Below are 21,406 nucleotides of genomic sequence, written 5' to 3' on the forward strand. Positions count from 1 at the left end.
TAGGTGTAGGCCCGTGTTCAGGCAAGATTGTAACGAATCCGGCAACCTCACTGTGACAACAAAACTCCTGCAGGTCACAGCCCCCCTGAGTTGTTGTTAGCTGTAAGGCTGGCATCAATCTTCCATGACTCTCAGAAAGAATGCAAATGAGTGCATTTCCTGAATTGTTTGCTCAAAAAGGGAAGGTGACCAACAATATGCTGTCCCCCTAAGAAGACGCAGAACTGTAAAGAGATAATAAGTACTGGTTGATGCAGATGAAAAGGATGTCAATGTGTGTTGAAGCCAGGCTCTATTCGACACGCGGACAGTAAAAGACCTGGTAATGTGTCACATCGATCCACCCATTCATCACCGGCGCCCCATCATGCTGTTTAAGGCCATGTGGGCCAGCTCATACAGGGCGCTAGGCAGGGGCACTTTGGACGGGTCATCAGTCTATTACAGTGCCGACGTTATTTCCCAAAATCAGTCAGAATCAATCAAGATGTACTGTAACACAAGATGAAATGGATTAGCATACAATTAGAGAAGCTGCTGCTGTGTGTTTATTAGAAAATCACCTTGTGGGAAATGCCCTTCAAATCAAACTACACTCCACTACCCTCCCCTCCTCATCCTCCTCCTCCTCCTCCTCTCATGATGCTGATGTGAGAAAACCATCTGTTACTTTATAGTTTCTGACCGTCACACACTGAGTGATGTGGGAAACATAACAAAGTCAAAATCTTTAATCTGCTCGCCTCTCCATCGAAAGCACTAACGTTGATACCACTGTCAAGGGGTTGAGAGAGCAGATGGCCAGAGACATACTGTACAGTACAGACGGCCCTAAGGGGATCCTTTAAGTTGGAGGTCAGTGTAACTGACAGAGGGGCCAATCGAGGTTCAGAGAGAGAGAGAGAGAGATGCGGGAGAAAAACATTAAAGGTAATAGTGGAGAAAGTGTCAAACAAATGTAAGGGAGGCAACACGTTTTTTTAATTAACTAATTCAAAAAGAAAGCAAGAGGACAACTTTAGCTTCAGCCGCACATGCTTTAGATTATAACGTATGGGTCCATAATATCACCAGTCACATGCTTAAATGTCTCCATATGTTAAAACGCGACAGGCTACATAGCCTGTATGAATTTTTTATGACTCGAGAATAGCTGCAAGATCTCTGTCTCTGTTGCTTCATCTTACCACATAACAGCTGGCATCATCTCATGTCTTGGCTCTCTATTATTCTCTCAGAATTGATTTCCTTTCCTGTCCCCTGCTTTGTCCGCCGGGATAAGATGTCACCACTTGAGCTGCATTGATATTATGAAATCTTTGAGCAGAGAGAAAGGAGAGAAATGTGCAGCTTGTTCAGGGGAGAAAAATGAACAAGGGGCGATATTGTGATAACTAACTCTGCTATGCTCCACTATGTTTTTGTGATGTGAAACTGAAATAAAAAAGCACGAGTATTATGTTGTGATTGCCTGCTAGCTATCATTATTTTTCTTCTTTGCTTTTCTGTTCTTAATGGCTAGTGAGCTACGCACTACTTGTCTTTAATATCATCTATGTACTGGATGTAAAATTTGTAAAAAAAAAAATAAAAAGATGGATTTGATGGGATTGCTTGGTCAGTGATCGCTGTATCAAGGTAACGGCGCAAAACCGATGAATGTAAAAAGAAACAACAGCTCGCAGACTGCACCCTCCCGGAGCAGCACCTCCCACCTAACTGAAGGCACACAAAAAAGTAATACTGTTCATTTCAGTTTTACAATAAGTTGGTCAATTATCATCACCGAGAGCTGAAAGTAAGGTTTAATTACATTAGAAATGATTCATACTTTTACCTTCTGGCCAACTACTCAAAATTTCAGCAAATAGTGCAAATGTTCATCACAATTTCCAAGAGTCCAAAGCGCTTGTTTCATCTGACCAACCCAAACCCCCAAATATTCAGTTTATAATGTTTTCACCAATTTGTAGCAGAGCTGCTGTGTCACCATATAGACAAACTACGCTTTTGCATATGTAGCGACCAGTGTCAGTGGTAAAGTGCATTGACGTTAAAGCGCATATAAAGTGCTCTTTGTATGTTGGTGACCGCAAGGTTGAGCCTAAAGTTTTGTTGTAGCTGCAACTCGGACATAGCCGCGTATAGGGGCAGTCGTATGTAAAATGTTTGTATTCATAGACCTTTTCCCTTGTTTTTCCCTTTCAAATAAGCGAGGTTTGCTGGGAATCTGTTCTGAGCTCTGTATTTTTCTGATGGAAACGCCCCGAGGGTCTCTCTCTGTCCGTCCGGCAGTCACTTAATCTTTTACATCTACATAAAGTATTATATAAGCTATCATATGAACTACAGAAACCTGTTTTTCCATCCTCTGATGTATAAGCCAGACACCATCCCTTAAATCCTCCTCAGATGAGCAAAAGATGACATCACAGCGCAAGTGTTCATTTCCTATCTTTGCTCTCTCGTCTCCATTCCGCTTGACCTTTTTGAAAAGTCAAGGAAAACTAAAATAAGAAATAGAAAAATTAGAAGCGTGAATGTGACTTAAGACGTTGCTTGTTTGTGATTGTGTGTATGACAGAGATGGAAAGGGGGGGGGGGGCACTGCACGAGGGTGCTGGCCACACATGTCACATCAGGAGGCATGATTATCCACCAGGATTACACTTTAATCAATCTAAAGCACTAGTCCCTGTCTGCCACTGTGCTAATCCCATCAAAGGAGGGCTCTTTCTGCCTGTCAGCTTATCCTCTTCCCATTCACCACCATGTTAAACACCTCACAAAGCTATATGTCAAGAGTCAACCGGGCTTCGGCACGGAGAGGTCGGGGCCCCCCCACTCAGCAGCACCGCATCCAGTCCACCAACAGTTCATTCAATTTCAGGATGCCACACTCAGGATTTTCCCATTGACAAGGCAAATCAATTGTGGCAGTGCATTTCCATTTTTCAGTAAATCCATTTTTTAGCTGCTGTAGTGATTAGCTGTTTTACATTAAATTAGATGACGGTTTAACTGTAGACGAGAACAATGTTTTGTAGTGCTGAAACAATAAAGTCATTTTAAAAAAAGGCCAAATATTTGATGGTTTCAACTTCCCAAATATTATAATGTGTAGCTTGTCTTTGTGTCGCGTCAGTGTAAGCTGATCTTTTTTGGAGTTTGGATTGTTTGTCGGATGAAAAAAGAAATGAAGAGATGATCACTGAAAATATTTGTTAGTGACGACCAAAATAATGTCGTTTCTGTGTTTGTTTGTGTCTGCGAGGGTGTGAGCACATAATAACACAACATGCACAATGTCTATTCATTACTGCCATCCAATTATGTGCGTGCAACAGCCTACACATGAACAAAAACACACACGCACACACACACACACATACAGTCTCTGTAAAATTTTTAATTCACTGTCACGGTTTCATGGTAACTGACTTACCCTGGTTATTTTTAATGCACACACACACACACACACACACACACACACACAAACACAGACAGAATTGGCTGTGAATTGGATGAATGACACACTAAAACATTTTTCTGATTCAGACAGCTCCGGAGCACATTAATCTTTTCATGTTATGAATTCATCAGAAAGTGGAACATGTGAATTTTTTAAAACACGGGCAGAATGCAAGAAAAAACACACCAGAACGCGAGCATTCAGGTCACTACACACACACACACACACACACACACACACACACACACACACACACACACACACACACACACACACACACACACACACACTGCATTAGGAGAACTGCATGTGTATCTATGACGAAAACCCCACTCTGGTGTCTTTCATCTCTTCTCTTGCAGCTTCACTCTCCCACAGCCCTAATGAAAGGATGGATAGGAAGAGGGAGGGAAAGAGAGAGAAGTCACTGAGGGCCAGAGGTACGCAAAAAAGGAAGACTCACGAGCTTACGAGCATTCAAGGTAAAAATAACCTAAGAGCCGGGAAGAGATCGTTTTTAGCAGACCTTTCTCCATCCATTTGTATATGCATGTGCGTGTTTAGGTATGTGTGTCTGCACGGTATTAGAACTCAAGAGCGGGGATGAGGGAGAGAATCACGTTTTCAACATTGATAAAGAAGACAGATGAGTGCAAACACACACACACATATTGTATATACAGTGATGCCGTATACAGGAGATATACGCTGACCATAAATCTGATAAAAGATAGGGAGGTACGGGTTGTCTAGATAGCCTGCATCTTTTCACGGTAAACAAACAGATGGCCACCTTTGATGTAAGGCAAGCAATACGCTCGGATAAAGACACGCCACGACTGGACCGAGCAGACATGCTAAACACTCCCCATCTGCTTCATCCTGGTCACAAATTGGGTTTGTTACTCAGGCTATTTCTCTCCACATTAAACCACAGTTGGCACGAACGTCCTAACTGAAATGGTTGGGGATAAATCTGGGGCTCTGGGTTGAGGCCAAACTGCCGCATTGCATTGAGAGATTTGAAGAGGCTTAGTCAGCTGCAGACAATGCACAGCACCTCGCATCATGACACAGAAAAACAAAGCGTCAGTGGGTCACCATTGGTTTGTATTTGTGCTACGATGCGGGCTGGCGAAGCATGTGTTGATTTTTAGCTATCTCATGGTGAACGGCACGGCCACACAGCAGGAACAAACTGGGATGTACTCAGGCCCGATGGTGGTAACAGACATTTGTTTTGTATTTCTAACTATTTTTTTTGATGCCATCTGTAGAGATTGTATTATTTTGACGATGCACTTACTGGATTTAAAGAGAACAATAGCTGATTAGCAGCTTCACGTTCGAGACAGTTTTGACAGTTGTAGGCAGTTTTATCCACACACTAAAATTAAACCTGAACGTTATCTCTTTAATGTCACACTCATTATTGGATTTCAAATGTGCTGGACTAAGAAGCAACGCAACAAAAGTTGTTACAAATATCCCAGAGGGCACAGTGAAACAGTACGGACATGCTAGCAGCTCTGTGAGGCTGTACTTAGACACAGCGGTGCATTCACCTAAAGGCTAACCATAGACTGCATAAAAAACAAATTTTTTAAAAAGGCGGACAGATCCTTCGCTTCCTCGTCCCCAGCTCGTCCAAATATGGTCACTTCTGGCTCCAAAATAGCGAGATGGCGACAGCCAAAATACTGAATTCAATCACGTCTGCGCCGTCGCCATAAAAGCCTGAAACATTTATTACACCTTATGGATATTCATCCATAAGGTCAGCTCACAAACCAATGTTGCGTCATGATGATTTCCACATGATGCTCACAATATCATTACTGACGTGCTTAGGTTTTGCAGATATATTTACTATATTCACTGTCTTCGTTTAGCTTACATCAAAGTTCAGTTGAGGCTGATGTGAATGTCTGTCGTTTTGCAGCTGTTTGTTCATAAATCTTCAATAGACAAAAGTTTTGACTTGATTGCGATGCAAGATGAAAAGTCAGAAGGATGTCTCAACAACTGGCAATAAATCCAGTTGTTGGAGACAATACTCAAATTTACAAATATGAACAGTGTGATGTCATTTAAAGAAATGTCAGGGGATCCATGAAGTCACGAGGAGATGAATGATGAATGTCTGTCCAACATTTCATAGCAATCCATCCACTAGTTGTTGATTCAGGAAAAAAACAAAAAGCTCTGTGGCATAAGTGAATAAAACATAACAAACGTACAAAAAAATATTCAAGCCAAGACAAGCTACAAAGCCTAAGCGCAGTAATGTTTTCACTACAAAATCTTGAAGTGCTTACTGTAACAACAATGAAAATAAGATACTTAAAAAGTATACTTGACATCGTTGGTCCAGTTTTGCACATTTAGGCTGCGAGCAGGAGTTACTCACCGATCGTATATCTGTGGAGTGCGTGATGTGCACTTATTGCTCCTGTTTAAGTCTGTGCATCCGTATGAGCTATAAAACTTACAGTTGTCAGTACGTCTGCGCCGTCGCTATAAAAGCCTGAAACATTTATTACATCTTATGGATGAAGCCGTTCTCGCCGACGGGATAATTCGAACAGGAAAGTCTTCTCTGTCCGTTGCAAATGTGCGGTACAACCAGGGATCATAGCGGCCAGGAAACTAATTCACTCAGAGGCTTGGTCTGGGCTCAGATGAGACTTTCATTAATGTCACGGAGGAAATACGACCGCGGTGCAGTGAAATACACAACATGGAGTCGGTGCACTGGTGTCAGCCAAACCCTTAGTTAAGATGCCAAATACATCAAAGACGCAGATTCTGCTCGCTACCCTTTCAACCGCCACTGCTGCTGCCTCCTCATCTTCTCCTCCTTTCTCTCCCCAGTCTCCCTCCTTCCCTTCTTCTATCGCTGCATCGGATTTTTACGGATGCAAAAAGAGATATCTCAGTGTTTCAGGAACCCGCTGCTGACTGATAGAAATATCTGATTGGGAGGCGTACATACAGGCAGAAAGAGAAACAGAGGAAAACATGGCCTCTGGAATGCCGTGCTGACATACCCCCCCCCCCCCACCTCCCCCCTCCATTCATTCCTGTAACGTCTCTCTTCTCTGCCTCCTTTACAGCTGACATGGGAGAGGTGAGCTGAAAGAGGGTTTCTGTTTCCCTCTGCTCATCCTCCCTCCCTCCATCTATTCAATCCCTGTCTTCATCTATTTCCTTACTCTCTCTCACCCCCCCCTCCCCCCTTCATTTGTTTCTCCATCTTTAAGCACAACATCATCCATCTGTTTCCTCTTCCCCCGTGTCATCTTTCTCATTATGTCCGTTTCTCAGATGCTGCATACAGTAAACACTTTGCAGGAATCCTATCTGTCAAGAAAAATGCTTTCGAGCAGCAGGATGAAAAGCAGAAATCAGGGGCTATCTGTTATCTGATTGGCTGACATGGAGAGCTGTCTGTGGATTTTAGTTACCGGGGAGAACAGGGAGATAATGGCACAGTGTCAGCAACTTCTGGGGCTGCAGGGGCATTGAGGAAGACAGAAGAAGGTGGGCAGTAATGTGCAAAAAACGCACATCTTCTCACTGTTTCTTGTATATTTAGTCAAGTGATGATTGAATTTCATTATTTATTTTTCACAACCACATTATAAAATTGATGTTCTGTAAATGTCGCTTCGAGACATGGCATGAAAAATGAATCAAACTCTGATGTATCAAAAATACATCAGGTCTATTTTCAGAGTTGCTGATTAGAAATAGAGAAAGTAATCTGCAGAGTAGAAATGGAGTTTTTGTCTGGACTACTTTTGCGTTCCCTCATGTTGGTTCAGTTATGATACGCTACCAGTCGAGGAAACGCATGATGTGACACTTTACGTGATGCAGTTACTGCTCATTGCTCATTTTAAAAGGGCAATCTGCAGCAGCATGTAATCGCCTCCTGTGAGCAAAGCTGCAGCTGCTCTGCCCGGCCGCGATGGCTGAAGCTGTGGTGGATATGTTAAGTGCTGGTTGGTGCTATGGATGTGTCGAGATCCACTATATCCTACATCATTCTATTTAACCATTCGAACCAACGTCTGATGGTGGTTAATGAGAGAGCTGTGAAAAGGCCGCTCCTCTGGTTATCTTTCTAGCTGCACAGGTGCAGACTTGTGTCTGAGCTGCCACAGCTGAAGGTGTACTGACTCTCACTGTGGTGCTGCGGATCACCACTCTGTCTCGTGATTGACTTGAATAAGTTGCTTTCCCAACAGTCCACTAATGTTGTAATTGTTTGTCAAATGCAGCACCTCTGCCTTTATAAATAACCATTAAATAAGCCCTCATTTCAGCCAACCCTTAACACACAATTTTTCTCCATAATTTAATGAATCCCTTTCCTTGAATTTGTTTACTGCTAAATATATATATATATATATATATATATATATATATATATATATATATATTCAAAGATATGACTTGGATTCAGTTTTACTACTGGGATATTTGAAGGAGCTGGTTGTAGAAACTAAGCGTGGCTTCAAACACTTGTCCCTGATTGACAGTCAGAAGAGGCCTCCCTGATGATACGGCCCCGCTGATTAGAGTCATTCATGGTGGGAGTGACAGTTCAAGTGCTGCAATCTAGCCTGATTGTGTCACAGTGACACCTGCGCCTTCCCTCGCTCCCTCTTCTCGTACTGCCGACTGTTTTTGGAGTCGCTGCGGTGGTTTCCCAAGTCAGGGGCGTTTAATGGTTTTGGGGATAGTAAGTGATCTCACCAGGTGTGTCGTCCAAATTTGCATCTCTCTGGATAGGGAGAGCTTTGTCAGCCTGTTTGTTGTATACATTGTTAACTGCACACATCAGGAGGGAACTTCTGAATCTTTTAATTAGCCTAATGCTGCTGTAGTTGCAGGTTTCTTTTGATTTGGAGTGATTTTTTTTTTTTGCCTGCCTCCTACCTGTTGCCTGCCAGCTGTGGATGTTCTGCCTGCCAAGTCTGCTGTGTTTGTTTGCCCGATCCTGCCCGCCTGTCACTGAATGAAATTGCTCCCTTCTTTAACATTTAGATCCTATTACCAATTGCCAGCAAATCTTAATTCTGGGCTAATGTGGCTGTGATTATTATTATTTTTTTTTAAATCTCTGCAAGCACACAGTTTATTCCTTTTTGTAGCTGTCCACACAGGCGTGTTTGTATTGAACACATCATTGATACACTTGGTTTATGGAAATATACCAATCTGCAAAAACACACACACTTGCAGGTGGAGGAGCAGACAGAGTTCAGGGATCATTGAATCTCGGCCGGGCAGCAGCTCCAGTGAAGCCAAACAATCTGCAACTCGCATGAGAAAGGTTCAGACAGCAATGAACATGTGCAAGCAAACACACACACCTCTGGAAGCTCACAGTAGCTTACAAACCAGTGTATGTGTGTGTGTGTCTCTCGTGAAACTGCATACGTGTGCGGTGGGATTTTCACTCTCACACGCATCCACAAACACATAGACAGTTATATGCGGCAGCAAGGCATTCATCTGTTTACCTACATTCCTGAGCTTCATGCAGCCCATTAGTACAAGCCATCTCACCGCAGTTAGTTTGAAAAATGAGGAACATCAAACAACTGTTGTGCACGTGCACACAAATGCAAATTTTTATGGAGCAAAATGTTCTATCTTGCATTTCATCCCTTTTTTCTACCTTTCAATCTGATTCATGTCCGCCTCTCTCCTTAACTTCTGCAATCTTAAATGTGTCTCTTGGAGAGTAATATTTACCCTGGAAACGACCGAGATGAGCATATGTGTGTTGCCTGTGTGCATGTGGGAGAAAGAGATGAGAAAAAAAAGCCATAAAGCTAATTTTCTCTTTGGCTTGCAGATGGGAGACATAAAACTTTCATTCGAAAAATGAGTTGTCAGGCAGAGACAGCACGTGTTGCAGTCGTCCTGAGAATGACGTTGGGGGATTTTGAGCACAAGACGGACATAAAATCCATCGCTCGGTTCTCTCAGATGCCCATCCACAAACACAGGGGTGAAACCATTTTGGCATTTTCCAGTCAACACCGTCTGTGACAAAACAGATGGGATAGTCAAGAAGAAAACAATTTTAATAAAAAAAATTAAAAAACAAAAACAAAAAACACACCCGCAGACGTACGAGGGAGGAAAACAGCAGAAGATGCAGCAACAGCAGAATCACAAACGACTTTTTTGTGAATCGCACTTGAATATAAATCTGAGAGGAAGAACAAGAGATTTTAGATGTGAAGCAGCTCATGGATCTGGCTTGTGACAACACACACACACACACACACACACACACACACACACACACACACTAAAGAAACTACACACACACACTCACTCACTCTGACATGTCTCCATCTGCAGTTCCACAATGCTGCTGCTGCCGTTTCTCTTCTTGCCAACAGGACTCGCAGGTCTGCTGCCACTGCAGTTCTGCAAATGGATGATGTTGATTGTCCCCGATTTCTTATGCTTGCAAAGATGTTTTGTTTGTATGAGGGTTTTTTTCTTTTCGAAATATTCTTGAACTCAAGAAGAAATGCTTACCATTGGTCACTTGTCGACCAACTATCTGCCGCATGCATAGACTGTACATAAAAGTGTTCGTAGCTTCCGGGTCTGAAAAATAAGGCCAATGTGCAATACTTAAGCTGCAATACCACCGAGTGCCACTAGAGGTTGGCGGCTCCAAAAAGCCTCCGGCTCCGTAGACTCCCATTCAACTTCTCTCATGAAATTCAAAGTCGATCCAATTTTTCTGAGAGTTATTTTGGTGTTGTTAGCTAAAATCACTCCTACTTATTCATTTTCTGACGGTCCATCGGAAAATAATCCCGTCTCTATTTAGACAAAAAAAAATCTCAAAAAACTAAATTTTTGGGGTGTCTGTTTGATTGACAGGCCTGTGATGGAGTCAGGTTACGGCTATCAGTTGGGCGGGATGTAGTATCGTCGGGTTTCCAATCAGAAGAAAAAAATGACTTAAAACAACAAATCAGTTGTCCAAAAAAAAATTCAGATTCATTTTTTGTTAATTGAGAAATACCCACCTTAACTCTTTGAAGTGTCTCAAACTTCTACCATATTTTAAAAAAAATACAGTCTTCTAACTCATCTATGGTAAAGACAGCTTCACTCTATTGTGACCCATTTTAAACAATCCAAAACTTGCAAACGATCTGGTTTGATGTAGAAGTTTGACTAAAGATTGCTCAATGCTGTGCAGCTGCCACAGTGACAATCACAGTCCTCTACACTCTCGCATAGCTGTGGTTCACCCCGCAATCTCTCCTCGCCACTCGTGCTGTCAGCGGGAACAGTGGGATTGAGTGCAAACAGTAAGCCACAGTCACAGAGTGTATGTGTGTATTTTTCTGCCATTCAGTCAGCAAAGCTCACCTGGAGCAGACTTTTGGATGCGGAGTGTGCATGAAAGCGCTAATAATTGAGGTCGATCCATCAAACACCACTTTTTTGAGCCATTATGACAAAAAAAATACTAAGAAGCAGCTTTAATAGTGGCATCAATGACCAAAAAGTAAGCAGTAAAGCAGCTTAAATAAATCGCTGCATTGCAGATGTTGTGCAGCGGCATAAAAGTTCAATTCAGGATGTTGCCGTGAATAACATACATCACACGTGGGTACAGCAGAGGGCATCTGATGGTCTGACTGAAATGTATTTCAGGATTTGCTCCATTTCACATTCTTTGCCGTGCACATTAGAAACAAAACCCTCCTCAAAGAACTTCAAACTGTATCTAAATTTAAGATTTTGGTACATATAAGCATAAAATGTGTGCATAGAACACACAGGGCTCTACCACAAACACATACATGCATGCACACACTCAACAGGTCTTGAACTTTTCGCAGGGAGCGGTCACTTCCAACAACACTTGAACAGGAAGTTCCTGCCTCCTGCATCCAGCCAATTAAAACACAGTATTTGACGATGAAGGTTCCATTAAGGAAGTCCCACGTTCCCCTCAGCACTCTCACGATAGACTGTTTTTTCCTGCCCGTCAATGCCGGGAACCCATTAAGAAGCAGTGGTGGGGATATAACGTAGGGAAACAATGTAAGGATGGACCAAGCCATTGTTCCTCAGTGTTGCTCCTCGAGAAACGTCCGCCCGTGTTACTTATTATGAGTTATTTCTGGCAGAGACCTTTAAATTTTACCTGAAAACCCGGCTGTATAAATCATGTCTGCGAAAATCCAACAGCTCTAAGAGTCTGCTGCCAACACTTTTGTGATGACTTTAATCCTTCTATTTCCTTTTTGTTGACACTTTTTCACGAGGACATGTCAATACAAGCAATTACAATGTAATACACAAAGATCAGTATGTAGTAACTGGAAAAACTTGCTTTATAAAGTTAGCAGTACTGTGTGTTTTTTCAGGCCGGTGTCCCCCACCTGACCTGAAACCAAAGAACAAGGGAAAGTCTTCCAGTATTGTTCCTCTGATCTCCATAGCTCCCCTCCACACCCCGCCTCCCTTAGCGATGAACTGCAGCCCACCTCGGTGACCCTTGTCCAGCTAAACTCACCCACTCACGCATCCACCATGGAAACTCCACAAAGACACGCATGCCATTGTTGACCTCAGTAACAATCCAAATCTATGCAAGCATAACCCATTGTTTTTCAAACACTGGGACTGACTCCCATAGCTATTTATCTCAGATAATATTAAGTTACATTAATTTTAAGGTGTTCAGTTACTGTCTTTTAAATTCAAAGAAAGGTTGGAAAACCTTTCAGATCTCATTTAGTTGTTGTCAAAGAAGGAGAAGAAGGTAAAGATATTACACAAGGAAAACCAAATGTTCTGCAGGACTAATGTGATAAGTGGCAGCACATAATACAGCAAAACATGAAGGTTTGATGACAGGATGAATCATCAGCTTTTTGCAGTACACTGATTCTATGGCATATTGTCTTGGTCACGAAAATAGGCACCTTTTTTTCCCCTCACTCATCAATGCATTAAAGAGATTGCAATTTGTGTGAAATCAGTTGCATCAGAAGTGGAAATATTGAGCTTTAATCACTCAATCTTTATCTGTGCAGCTTCACAGTGTCTTTTTAAGAGATGTGATACTCCATGTGATGAGTGTGCGTGACCATTAAGTCATGTCTGTGATCAGATGTAGATTTGAATAACCCTGATCTGAATGAACCCAAATGGATCAAATCAGTTCAGAGTCTGTAGTTAGACTTTTTTCTCTGTGTGCAGATCTAAGGCAGCTGACATTCCTTTTAAATAAAAATTGTGCTTTCAGGGCAAAGAAAGAAATCTGCCTACCTTGGCAATGACTTCAAAAGCGGCTGGCTTCTATCCAAAACTGGGCTGCATCAAAACCAGCCACAACAAACTCATGAATTGTCTGGGGCCAAAGTGCTGATGTCTACAAACTTCTCCATTTGTCAAAGGTAAATAAAGTGAAGCCATTTTTTCTGATTCGTGAATTTATATTCTACATTTCATCTCGCAGATCTGTCTTTGCTTTTTTTTACAGGCATTTCTGAAGTAAATGGATAGGAATAAATTTGTTCTTAATCTGTCCACAGCAGTTTTCCGGATGAATCGCTCCTCTCACGTCTACCTGCCCTTGAGAAACCGTGTAAGAACTGCATCTCAACTTGCAAAGTGCCACTGTTTTTAAAGTTGTGCCGTCTGTGGGATGCTGTGGTGTGCAGATCGCAAGTGCTGTGGGCACAAAGTATACACCCACACCCACCCACCCACACACACACACACACACACACACACACACACACACACACACACACACACACCTCTGGCCCACTGTGAACTTTACCTTCTGCTGAGGCTGATAGGAAGGAATACACCTCCAGCTTCAGGATAGCAACGTGGTGAGAGAGAGAGAGAGCTGTGAAAGCATGGCACAGCTGAGGACTAGCGTGTCAACAAAGAATGAGATTAGTAGTGGTGTCCCTCGGCGTTAGTTCGCTCAGCTGGTGTGTGTGTGAGCGCGCTCTGACTCCTGCTCTCATGTACTGTATCTGTGTGTGTTCTCAGCGAGGTTTTTTTTTGGCTTCTTTGACTGACATAGACAGAGTTTAGGGAGTCCCTTTCCCTCCCACAGCAAAGCTCAGAAGGCCTAAAGCTCCTTATCCCCAACTCTGCCACTTGTTCAATAAACCGACATGTTTTTAGAACGAGGAATACTGCGGAGATAAAACAATAAAACATCCATCGTCATGATGCCCTGCATGGCTCAACCTCAAGCGTACTTGTAAAGAAGCGGGTTTTTTTTTTTTTAAACTTTTAACACTCACTAAACATACCTTGACAGATTCCATTTTTTTTTTTCAAGCCCTGTTTTGTCTCTGTGGTGGATTGTTTGGTTCAGGAAGAACTGAACACCTTCATCCCGCTAAGCAATCAACTAAGCACGCACATTTGTACACCAACACTCACGCTGTGTGGGCCAAGAAAAGCATTTACAGGTTCAGTGAAGCCTTAGGAAAAGTCAGTGGATGTGAAAGTCTGGAGAATTCGAACCACATGGGAGCACCAGGCGCTCAGCCAGTCGAGACAGAGCACAGACTGGCATCTACTGGCACCGGCCAACTTCACACACACACACACACACACACACACACACACACACACACACACACACACACCATGCACATTATTGCCCGTCTCAGGTCTTGACACACTGCCTTAGCCATGCCACACACACACACACACACACACACACACATACATCACATCACTACAATGTCTGTGTGAAGGCATCGTGACGCGTGCCATGTGGTTTGTGTTGGGTTGTTTCTTTGCCGACAGCTATCTTCAAAAGAATAAACTGGAATAATCCTCATCGTGACAATCACACACACAAACTTGTAGCAAAAGTCTTTGGGAGGGTTGAGCATTCATGGGGTAGCGTTTGCTCTGTTCTTAGCTCCATATAAGAGCAGCCACCCTGAGATGCTCACTGGAGTGGCTACAGATTCTGGATAGGCCCAGGGTGTGTGTATGTGTGCGTCTGCTTCAGTGCTTCAATACACTTTCCATCACATTAAGCTGCTGAGCCTTTGCTGGACAGTTCTACTGAAAGCTTGGTCCCTAATGGTCTGGTTTCCACTGCAGGAGCAAATTGAGCTAATTTACAACACATGCAATTTAGGGAGATATATTGTTCATCTTTGTTTTTTTTCCACTGTAGGTCATTTGAACAGCGACGCTTTGAGCTAAACGCTAACTACAGCACCTGCGTATAGCATCAGTGTAATGTTCACCAGCTTAGTTTAGCATTTCAGCATGCTAATAGGCACTGATGAGCACTTAACACAATGTCCTGAAATCCAGTGAGACTGATGTCAGTATAATGCTGAAGCATGTAATACACCCATCAGTCCACGAGAGGACACCGTGTCAGGGTCACGTTTTGCCTCCCCTAGGTGTGAAAGCTACACGCATATAGGACCGGGGTTGAAAAGGGAGGTCATGTGACAGAAGACATGTGATGAAGTATAGAGTGGTAAAGTCTGCATAGGGATGATGTTTGGGCTGGTTGAATTAAAAAAACACATGACTTTTACCCAGACGACAGGTTTCGAATACGTGAAAAAGTGAACATCAACAAGGATTTATTTTAAGTAATGTAAAATATATATAATGTAATGTATTTAACTTACTTGATGCATGTTAAGTAACTTATGTGACTTATCTACAATTATTGATTTGAACCAAAACCATGATCTTTTCCAAAACCCATCCACAAACAGGCACCTTGCGTTTCACGCCTTGGCGAAGTGAAGCGTGACACTGACACGGTATCCTCTAGTGGACTGATGGGTGTATTACATGCTTGATGCCGGGTTGTGTCATCAGTTTGGTAGGTATTTGTCATGAATCAAAGTCATAAATAAAAGAAATACAATTTATGTTGACCTTTTAAGGGGCATCAATGTATAAAACTAAATTTTAAAATCAATCCACCCAACAGTTGTCATGACATTTCACTTGAAATCACAAATGTCAGCCTTATGTTCTTACAAGAGGAAAAAGTCACGTGATCACGGGGGTCATTTGGAGTCCTCCTCTTTTCGGGATCATGAACATCTGAACAAAATGTCATGGCAATGCCGTCAGTATGGGCCAAAGCGGTAGACCAACATGCCTGCAAGTATATCATATGTGAAAATCCTGTTGTGGATTCTACAAGCAAACAAAAATAAATGTGCTTTTTTTTTTTTTTTCTTTTAACTATAATACATTTGCCATTTGTTCTCTTTGCTGCTTTGAGTTAACAATATCCTACAGTAGCTATTAAAGCTCATTTACACATAAACCCACAGACACAGCAAGTTTATCATGTTACTGCTGCCAGTGAAATACAAATCTTCTCTTCTAATTTTAGCATTTTTACTCCAAACATTACAAACCCCTGTCTGTGTTGGAAAAATTCTGTGAGATTTGGGATTACAAACCCTTGTCAGATCACACTAGATAGCTTTAAAAATTCATGGGTAACAAGCCTCCCCCCCCCCCTCCCCAAAAGGCAGTTCTGCTTGTTTTCATTTCCTGAAAAGTTGGCATTTCACAGAAACCCGGTTTCATCAGACAGTGTCAATTTGCAAATCACACATCATGGCATCGTTACACTGAGTGCCTCTGACAGACACCAGCAAGCGAGCTGGTATGACTCACCTCCCTGCACCTCCAAGGAAATCACACTGACACACATAAGAAACATAAACACACGCGTGGCGAGGGACTGTACGCGAATGCGGGTCAGCCGTGTCTCGGAGGACAATGTGTGTGCGCGTAAATAACAATGTGCCCTTTCACCTGAGCATGGATGGAGAGTTTTTAATGTCAGTAAACGCGGCACACGGCACACAACACACACAACGTGGCAAGCCCGTGAACATGCCCCTCGTAATAGGAACCTTTTGCCTTTTTAATGTTGTGTAGCTGCGGTTAGCCAGCCAACCATGGCCAATGCTCTGTGGCAGGCAAGCAGAACAGTGACTAACTGTGAATACATGCAGACCATAAGAGAGCAGAGAGAGGGAGTGAGACGAGGAGGTTGGATAGAGAAGGAGGGACAGCGAACCAAGCCAAGAGATGCTGCACTCAAGAGACAACCGAGCAGTAGTCGCATATAAGATCACTCTAAACAACACTCAGTCTTCACTTTCCCTCCTTCTCACCATCCTCTACATACGTTTTACAGCGTGTCTGCATTGTAACCGTGTGCACATGTGCACATTGTCAGGCTCCAGCTGAAAGACATTAGTCAGGCCAGCAGGGAATTTTACTGAAACCTGGCCTCGCTAATGAAACGTCTCACAGGAAGGATCAACTGGTATAGAGAGGCATGAAAGACAAACAGACAGAGACGGGAAGAGAGCGAGGAACACGAGGATAAAGGAAGAGATTTCATTTGTTAGCATTTTTGTACACGTGCGCAAATATGTATGTGCATGCCCGGCTTGCATCATCTGATTACCGCACAGATGCTGAAGATCTCAGAGCTCAGGGCAAAAACACAACACCAGCACGCAGAGACAGACAAAGCTGATAAAAAGCCAGAGTCTTTACAGTAGAGCCGGTATCCTATATCAGCTGTTGTTTTTTTTAATTTCTGTACCAAAAAAATGAAATCAAAACGAGAATAATTTTACGAAAAACAATAGGGCTTTCGCACCATCGGTGCTCGGGCCCTAATGAACAGGGCTGAGACAAGAGGGTAAAAAAATGCAAAAAAAATAGAGCCCCGGGGTGAAAGGAAAAAAGAAATCAAACCACATGGATGCATATGTTAAACCTGTAACAGACCAGAAGATTCCTCGAGAGAGCAGAGGATAGCAAACAAGGCACGTAAGAAATGAACTAATTAAACAGCTGAGAAGGTAGAATGAGCGCAAAACAGTCAAATAAAGGCACTTTTTTTTTTTTTTTTTAAAGTGCAGACCGCAGCTTTCTTTCCCTTACCTGTGCAGCTGCGTGTGGTATCCTCTGGGACGACAAATGTAGTGGGGAGGAAACTTTCAGTTCCAGCAGCAGTGCTACAGAGCCACACTTTCCTACGTCCTTCCAGGGTAATGCACATAAATATATGTCTACCTATCTACCCATCAGCCAAACTCTTCAGTCCAGGATGGTGCTCTGTCTACCTATGAGGGTTTGTGTAAATATATCCTAGATGGTGATGAATAGCGGCGAGTGAAAAGGAGAGTACTACGCTGGAGGGCAGACAGACTGGCTGTAACAGGAGAGCAGGGAGAGTAGAGAGCAGACTGAGTAGGATGGGAGAGTTAGCGCTTCCTAACATCAGAGCGGCTGGGCTGGATACACCCACCTCCTCTGCATGCATCAAATGGGAGTCGCTCAGATGCTCTCAAGTATGCAGATCGAGAGCGAGGGGAGAAATCCGATGTGCAGCCCGAGATCTGACTCGATACGACGCGTGCAATCCATGCACGCGAGATAATGCACACACGCATGTGCTCACAAAGGATCTCATTAACTCACTTTTACTGGCACACTGACACATGAAACTATTATTTGAGCTGAGCAGAGCCTGTGAGACGTGTCTGCCAGGGCTTTGAGTGAAAATAAATAAACCAGCTGACGTGAAAGCAGCGCAAAGACAGTCTTCATGCCTTGAACAACCGCTGATGAGTTGAATTTGGTGCTTATAGTGAGTTCTTATTAAGTTTTAGTGCTGCAAAAAAATGTGCTGATAAATACAGCAGTTCTAAGCCCTCAGGCTTGGAAGGATCAGAGGAGGAAAAACATTAACTGTACTGATTAATTGCTTGTGAAATACTGGAAATTGTCACCTCTCCAGGCCTCTATAAATCCTTCAAATGAAACAAAAGAAGGAAAGAGTCACTCTCGTGTAGCGCTCCTACAATTAGTTGGTTAAAGGTTTGATAAAAAAAAAAAAAAATGCTCAAACATCCCAGGTCTTGTTCCAGCTGTTTAAATGTGTAGATTTGCTGCTTTTCTCCCTTTTACAATTATTGCCAATTGAATATCTTTGACTTCTGGGCAAAACAAGCACTGTGAGGGTGTTTCGCTTTGTTCTCACAGTTTGTAGTCTTCACGAATAGTCAGTAAAAACACAAGAGCAAATAAATGTCAACCGCAGGCCTACTCTGATAATCAAGTAAGCATTCATCGGTTAACTTATTTTCTGAATCTACTGAATCTAAAATATATGCGTAGATTATATACTTTACGTAGGAGTTGGTGTGACACGGATAAAGAAGCGCGGAAACTCACTGCATGCATACGTGTACAGAGGGTCTGTTGTTGAGAGTCGACTTCAGTACATGCCTCTCATTCTTGGAGTGCACCATTGCCTGTCGCTCAACATGCCTTCATTTTACCCTCTAGTGTTCCCCTCCTGGGAGAGGAGGAGGTTTGGAGGTTGGAGGCTCGGAGGGCGGAGGGGGGGTTGTTTTGTGTCACGGGCTCTGAGCCCTCCACGCCACCCACCTCTGCGGCCGTGAGAGCTCCGTGCCTCCTGGGACAAAGCCTGCCTTGATAAAGCTCAGGGCATAGAGAAGGGTCCTCATTACTACCACATGTTAGGGGTTAAATTCTTGCTGGATCGGCCAGCAGGTGGCAATATATGTTGGTGCAGTTTGTCCAGATTTGACAAAGTGAATGTTTTTCTTCTTCTATATCCTCGAGTCTGTGGTTTTATGCCTTCTAAAAATGGAAAAAAAAACTTTCCCAAAGACTACAGAAATACAATTTGCACAGTAAGAAGATTTCCTCCAGCGTTTCACTGCCCAAATCTGTCCAGTGATCGCTTTCAGTGTCTGGCCACGCTGTTGCATTCACCGTGCAATGCTACAGCCAATCATACCCCTTGTGTGGATTGCACTGTGTATATGGCTCAGGACATGGGTGACAGACTCTGCCTTCCCTCGAGAAAATGATGTTATCAGGAGGTGATGAGGGAAGTGAAACCAACTGCTAATACGTCTGCTGGTGAGGATTTAGATGGGATGTGAGCGGGAGCATATCTAACACCTCCCCGCCAGCCCTCGCTTGTTAAATCTGGATCAATCACAAGCTGGTTATTTCATCTGTAATGAAACCTATTTCCCTAAGCAATTATTAAACACCGTAAATGTGATTTAGGATAAATTGAACCCCAATTTAAAAGAGGTATGAAAGTACACTCAGTGAAGAGATTTAAAGCCACCTCAGAGCCGGAGATTGAAGTGATATGCTGAGGCATTAGACTGAGGATGGGAATGGTAATTGCAGTGGCTCGATCGTCATCTCGTCCCACAGGAAGTCTTGTACCCCCTAAACTACTTCCATCCACTCCTGTGTCAGCCTCTTTACTGCAACATCACTTGATCACCAAGCCAGCAAACCTGAGTGGTTTCTGAAAGCTGAGGCACAGTAGCTCATGTCCATCGATACATCTCTGCTGCTGACCAAGCAGCCACTCTGCAGCAGCAGCAGCAGCGGATCGTCAAGCAAACATATCGTCGTATTGACAAATGCCCCCACACCCTGCGTGCAAAGGGATGAAACGACACACCTGTCGTTTCCTATTTATGTGCTGCATCCAGGCGCTGCGTATCGTAAAAAAAAAAAACAACAACAAAAAACACGCATGCAACAACACTCAGTAACCCTAATAAAATCAACACAGTGCAACTGAGACGAATGGAGCCGCAAGGGAGATTAAAACGCGGTGCTCTGGCGACGAGCGATAGAAGCGGATTTATGTTTATTAATTAGCGCAGAAAGCAGGGAAAACGGCAATAGTATCTTACCGTGAAAATCGTGGAAGGATAGTCTGCTGACTGTCAGATGAGGAGATGCTCTGATGAAGGTGGGAATGGTGCTGCTGGACAGTTCAGCCTCAATTTACTTGGACACTGTCGCCCCCTGTCGTTTGAACGGGGACACTGTTTACGACCGGAACATGTTTACGATGACGAGATGTTTTCTCTCTTTTGTTGACGTACGGAAATGTTTCCCTGAAGTACAATTATTGATAGCTGTTGTGAAACACAAAATAAACTCATATCTACTTCTTTAGGTTGGGTTCAGCGGAAAAAGGACTGTTATCATTTTTAGAGGGTGTAAAATAGTCTTCCGTTTACCACCTTCAAAATAAAAGCAGAACGGGCCAGTGAAAAGTAAAGTGCCTGTTTACTTCAATAATATGTGGTTCTTATGTTCTTGCTTAGGTTTCTGTAGTACACTGTTTGACTTTTCTTCTTCAACACCGCATAATAGGACTAAAAGAGATGTGTACAAACAGCCAACTCAAACGAAAACATAGTTAGAAAGTACCAAGTATTCAAAGCTTGCTTAAAAAAAATGTTTATATTGGCAATATGAAACCAAAGTTGCATTCATCTTAAAATACCACATAATGCAAACGAAAATAACGTATTATTAATATAATTGTGAAATGCTGTATTTTTTTTACATTCGGTAGGCTATAATCATTTCTTAATATGGCCTATTGTGTGTTTTTTTTAACTGTTGTACTTGATTGATGTATATTTATAATGAATGTGTATGTACTGGTTAATTTATCTATATACACTGTGTATCATATTGGACTAACCTATTTTTGTTTTACTTGTACAAATGTCTAAACTTGAAATAACATTTAAAAATGCAGGCATTAACAAATATAGTAGGTGTTTACAAGTATAAGTTCTGCATTCAACATCTAAAGTGTATAAATTACAAACGTGTTAGGTTATGCTAAACTGAAACTGATTACCTTTAAAGAGTCGTTTTAGTTGTAATTGATTGGTTTCTTCATTAAATCGGATAAAATATCACGTTTAGGATTCACTTCCAACCTCTTCTCTACTTTTAATTTGAAGAAAATATCTTTGCCAGTTTAATCAAACTTGACGTCGT

The 21,406-nt window shown here is 42.6% G+C and overlaps 1 protein-coding gene across 3 annotated transcripts in view; it reads right to left on the reverse strand.

Moving 5' to 3' along the window:
- kank4 (KN motif and ankyrin repeat domains 4) overlaps positions 1-20,862 on the reverse strand; it is a 73,231-nt gene extending 52,369 nt beyond the window's left edge. Inside the window, exon 1 of one of the 3 annotated variants that reach the window (XM_069153153.1) lies at positions 20,296-20,862. The gene's annotated coding sequence lies outside the window, so the exon portion shown is untranslated. Of the gene's footprint in view, positions 1-17,479; positions 17,985-20,295 lie in introns of those variants that run through there. The other 2 variants (XM_069153152.1, XM_069153156.1) reach the window with 2 other exon arrangements.
- Between the last annotated feature and the right edge of the window lie 544 nt (positions 20,863-21,406).

Source organism: Embiotoca jacksoni, unplaced genomic scaffold, assembly GCF_022577435.1.
Source record: "Embiotoca jacksoni isolate LCO1_2020_lvr unplaced genomic scaffold, fEmbJac1.0.p SCAF_19, whole genome shotgun sequence".
In the NCBI taxonomy this organism is placed as follows: domain Eukaryota; kingdom Metazoa; phylum Chordata; class Actinopteri; family Embiotocidae; genus Embiotoca; species Embiotoca jacksoni.